Source organism: Tachypleus tridentatus, unplaced genomic scaffold (genome assembly GCF_004210375.1).
Source record: "Tachypleus tridentatus isolate NWPU-2018 unplaced genomic scaffold, ASM421037v1 Hic_cluster_1, whole genome shotgun sequence".
Taxonomy (NCBI): Eukaryota; Metazoa; Arthropoda; class Merostomata; order Xiphosura; family Limulidae; genus Tachypleus; species Tachypleus tridentatus.
In genome coordinates, this window is record NW_027467777.1 from 33102680 (window position 1) to 33108036 (window position 5357).

The following is a 5357-nucleotide window of genomic DNA, read 5'->3' on the forward strand; positions in this document are numbered from 1 at the left end:
CGTTGTTACTGATGTCTTGTCTCACTGTTTGATGACCTTCTACACTCCTGGTGAACGTTGTTACTGATGTCTTGTCTCACTGTTTGATGACCTTCTACACTCCTAGTGAACGTTGTTACTGATGTCTTGTCTCACTGTTTGATGACCTTCTACACTCCTGGTGAACGTTGTTACTGATGTCTTGTCTCACGTTTGATGACCTACTGATGTTACTGATGTCTTGTCTCACTGTTTGATGACCTTCTACACTCCTGGTGAACGTTGTTACTGATGTCTTGTCTCACTGTTTGATGACCTTCTACACTCCTGGTGAACGTTGTTACTGATGTCTTGTCTCACGGTTTGATGACCTTCTACACTCCTGGTGAACGTTGTTACTGATGTCTTGTCTCACTGTTTGATGACCTTCTACACTCCTAGTGAACGTTGTTACTGATGTCTTGTCTCACTGTTTGATGACCTTCTACACTCCTAGTGAACGTTGTTACTGATGTCTTGTCTCACTGTTTGATGACCTTCTACACTCCTAGTGAACGTTGTTACTGATGTCTTGTCTCACTGTTTGATGACCTTCTACACTCCTAGTGAACGTTGTTACTGATGTCTTGTCTCACTGTTTGATGACCTTCTACACTCCTAGTGAACGTTGTTACTGATGTCTTGTCTCACTGTTTGATGACCTTCTACACTCCTAGTGAACGTTGTTACTGATGTCGTTCACTGTTTGACCTGAACGTTGTTACTGATGTCTTGTCTCACTGTTTGATGACCTTCTACACTCCTGGTGAACGTTGTTACTGATGTCTTGTCTCACTGTTTGATGACCTTCTACACTCCTGGTGAACGTTGTTACTGATGTCTTGTCTCACTGTTTGATGACCTTCTACACTCCTAGTGAACGTTGTTACTGATGTCTTGTCTCACTGTTTGATGACCTTCTACACTCCTGAACGTGAACGTTGTTACTGATGTCTTGTCTCACTGTTTGATGACCTTCTACACTCCTGGTGAACGTTGTTACTGATGTCTTGTCTCACTGTTTGATGACCTTCTACACTCCTAGTGAACGTTGTTACTGATGTCTTGTCTCACTGTTTGATGACCTTCTACACTCCTGGTGAACGTTGTTACTGATGTCTTGTCTCACTGTTTGATGACCTTCTACACTCCTAGTGAACGTTGTTACTGATGTCTTGTCTCACTGTTTGATGACCTTCTACACTCCTGGTGAACGTTGTTACTGATGTCTTGTCTCACTGTTTGATGACCTTCTACACTCCTAGTGAACGTTGTTACTGATGTCTTGTCTCACTGTTTGATGACCTTCTACACTCCTGGTGAACGTTGTTACTGATGTCTTGTCTCACTGTTTGATGACCTTCTACACTCCTGGTGAACGTTGTTACTGATGTCTTGTCTCACTGTTTGATGACCTTCTACACTCCTAGTGAACGTTGTTACTGATGTCTTGTCTCACTGTTTGATGACCTTCTACACTCCTGGTGAACGTTGTTACTGATGTCTTGTCTCACTGTTTGATGACCTTCTACACTCCTGGTGAACGTTGTTACTGATGTCTTGTCTCACTGTTTGATGACCTTCTACACTCCTGGTGAACGTTGTTACTGATGTCTTGTCTCACTGTTTGATGACCTTCTACACTCCTGGTGAACGTTGTTACTGATGTCTTGTCTCACTGTTTGATGACCTTCTACACTCCTAGTGAACGTTGTTACTGATGTCTTGTCTCACTGTTTGATGACCTTCTACACTCCTGGTGAACGTTGTTACTGATGTCTTGTCTCACTGTTTGATGACCTTCTACACTCCTGGTGAACGTTGTTACTGATGTCTTGTCTCACTGTTTGATGACCTTCTACACTCCTGGTGAACGTTGTTACTGATGTCTTGTCTCACTGTTTGATGACCTTCTACACTCCTGGTGAACGTTGTTACTGATGTCTTGTCTCACTGTTTGATGACCTTCTACACTCCTGGTGAACGTTGTTACTGATGTCTTGTCTCACTGTTTGATGACCTTCTACACTCCTAGTGAACGTTGTTACTGATGTCTTGTCTCACTGTTTGATGACCTTCTACACTCCTAGTGAACGTTGTTACTGATGTCTTGTCTCACTGTTTGATGACCTTCTACACTCCTGGTGAACGTTGTTACTGATGTCTTGTCTCACTGTTTGATGACCTTCTACACTCCTGGTGAACGTTGTTACTGATGTCTTGTCTCACTGTTTGATGACCTTCTACACTCCTGGTGAACGTTGTTACTGATGTCTTGTCTCACTGTTTGATGACCTTCTACACTCCTAGTGAACGTTGTTACTGATGTCTTGTCTCACTGTTTGATGACCTTGTCTACACTCCTAGTGAACGTTGTTACTGATGTCTTGTCTCACTGTTTGATGACCTTCTACACTCCTAGTGAACGTTGTTACTGATGTCTTGTCTCACTGTTTGATGACCTTCTACACTCCTAGTGAACGTTGTTACTGATGTCTTGTCTCACTGTTTGATGACCTTCTACACTCCTAGTGAACGTTGTTACTGATGTCTTGTCTCACTGTTTGATGACCTTCTACACTCCTAGTGAACGTTGTTACTGATGTCTTGTCTCACTGTTTGATGACCTTCTACACTCCTGGTGAACGTTGTTACTGATGTCTTGTCTCACTGTTTGATGACCTTCTACACTCCTGGTGAACGTTGTTACTGATGTCTTGTCTCACTGTTTGATGACCTTCTACACTCCTGGTGAACGTTGTTACTGATGTCTTGTCTCACTGTTTGATGACCTTCTACACTCCTAGTGAACGTTGTTACTGATGTGTTGTCTCACTGTTTGATGACCTTCTACACTCCTAGTGAACGTTGTTACTGATGTCTTGTCTCACTGTTTGATGACCTTCTACACTCCTAGTGAACGTTGTTACTGATGTCTTGTCTCACTGTTTGATGACCTTCTACACTCCTGGTGAACGTTGTTACTGATGTCTTGTCTCACTGTTTGATGACCTTCTACACTCCTGGTGAACGTTGTTACTGATGTCTTGTCTCACTGTTTGATGACCTTCTACACTCCTAGTGAACGTTGTTACTGATGTCTTGTCTCACTGTTTGATGACCTTCTACACTCCTGGTGAACGTTGTTACTGATGTCTTGTCTCACTGTTTGATGACCTTCTACACTCCTGGTGAACGTTGTTACTGATGTCTTGTCTCACTGTTTGATGACCTTCTACACTCCTGGTGAACGTTGTTACTGATGTCTTGTCTCACTGTTTGATGACCTTCTACACTCCTGGTGAACGTTGTTACTGATGTCTTGTCTCACTGTTTGATGACCTTCTACACTCCTGGTGAACGTTGTTACTGATGTCTTGTCTCACTGTTTGATGACCTTCTACACTCCTGGTGAACGTTGTTACTGATGTCTTGTCTCACTGTTTGATGACCTTCTACACTCCTGGTGAACGTTGTTACTGATGTCTTGTCTCACTGTTTGATGACCTTCTACACTCCTAGTGAACGTTGTTACTGATGTCTTGTCTCACTGTTTGATGACCTTCTACACTCCTAGTGAACGTTGTTACTGATGTCTTGTCTCACTGTTTGATGACCTTCTACACTCCTAGTGAACGTTGTTACTGATGTCTTGTCTCACTGTTTGATGACCTTCTACACTCCTAGTGAACGTTGTTACTGATGTCTTGTCTCACTGTTTGATGACCTTCTACACTCCTGGTGAACGTTGTTACTGATGTCTTGTCTCACTGTTTGATGACCTTCTACACTCCTAGTGAACGTTGTTACTGATGTCTTGTCTCACTGTTTGATGACCTTCTACACTCCTAGTGAACGTTGTTACTGATGTCTTGTCTCACTGTTTGATGACCTTCTACACTCCTGGTGAACGTTGTTACTGATGTCTTGTCTCACTGTTTGATGACCTTCTACACTCCTAGTGAACGTTGTTACTGATGTCTTGTCTCACTGTTTGATGACCTTCTACACTCCTGGTGAACGTTGTTACTGATGTCTTGTCTCACTGTTTGATGACCTTCTACACTCCTGGTGAACGTTGTTACTGATGTCTTGTCTCACTGTTTGATGACCGTCTACACTCCTAGTGAACGTTGTTACTGATGTGTTGTCTCACTGTTTGATGACCTTCTACACTCCTAGTGAACGTTGTTACTGATGTCTTGTCTCACTGTTTGATGACCTTCTACACTCCTAGTGAACGTTGTTACTGATGTCTTGTCTCACTGTTTGATGACCTTCTACACTCCTAGTGAACGTTGTTACTGATGTCTTGTCTCACTGTTTGATGACCTTCTACACTCCTGGTGAACGTTGTTACTGATGTCTTGTCTCACTGTTTGATGACCTTCTACACTCCTAGTGAACGTTGTTACTGATGTCTTGTCTCACTGTTTGATGACCTTCTACACTCCTGGTGAACGTTGTTACTGATGTCTTGTCTCACTGTTTGATGACCTTCTACACTCCTGGTGAACGTTGTTACTGATGTCTTGTCTCACTGTTTGATGACCTTCTACACTCCTAGTGAACGTTGTTACTGATGTCTTGTCTCACTGTTTGATGACCTTCTACACTCCTAGTGAACGTTGTTACTGATGTCTTGTCTCACTGTTTGATGACCTTCTACACTCCTAGTGAACGTTGTTACTGATGTCTTGTCTCACTGTTTGATGACCTTCTTCACTCCTAGTGAACGTTGTTACTGATGTCTTGTCTCACTGTTTGATGACCTTCTACACTCCTAGTGAACGTTGTTACTGATGTCTTGTCTCACTGTTTGATGACCTTCTACACTCCTAGTGAACGTTGTTACTGATGTCTTGTCTCACTGTTTGATGACCTTCTACACTCCTAGTGAACGTTGTTACTGATGTCTTGTCTCACTGTTTGATGACCTTCTACACTCCTAACGTGAACGTTGTTACTGATGTTACTTGTCTCACTGTTTGATGACCTTCTACACTCCTAGTGAACGTTGTTACTGATGTCTTGTCTCACTGTTTGATGACCTTCTACACTCCTGGTGAACGTTGTTACTGATGTCTTGTCTCACTGTTTGATGACCTTCTACACTCCTGGTGAACGTTGTTACTGATGTCTTGTCTCACTGTTTGATGACCTTCTACACTCCTGGTGAACGTTGTTACTGATGTCTTGTCTCACTGTTTGATGACCTTCTACACTCCTGGTGAACGTTGTTACTGATGTCTTGTCTCACTGTTTGATGACCTTCTACACTCCTAGTGAACGTTGTTACTGATGTCTTGTCTCACTGTTTGATGACCTTCTACACTCCT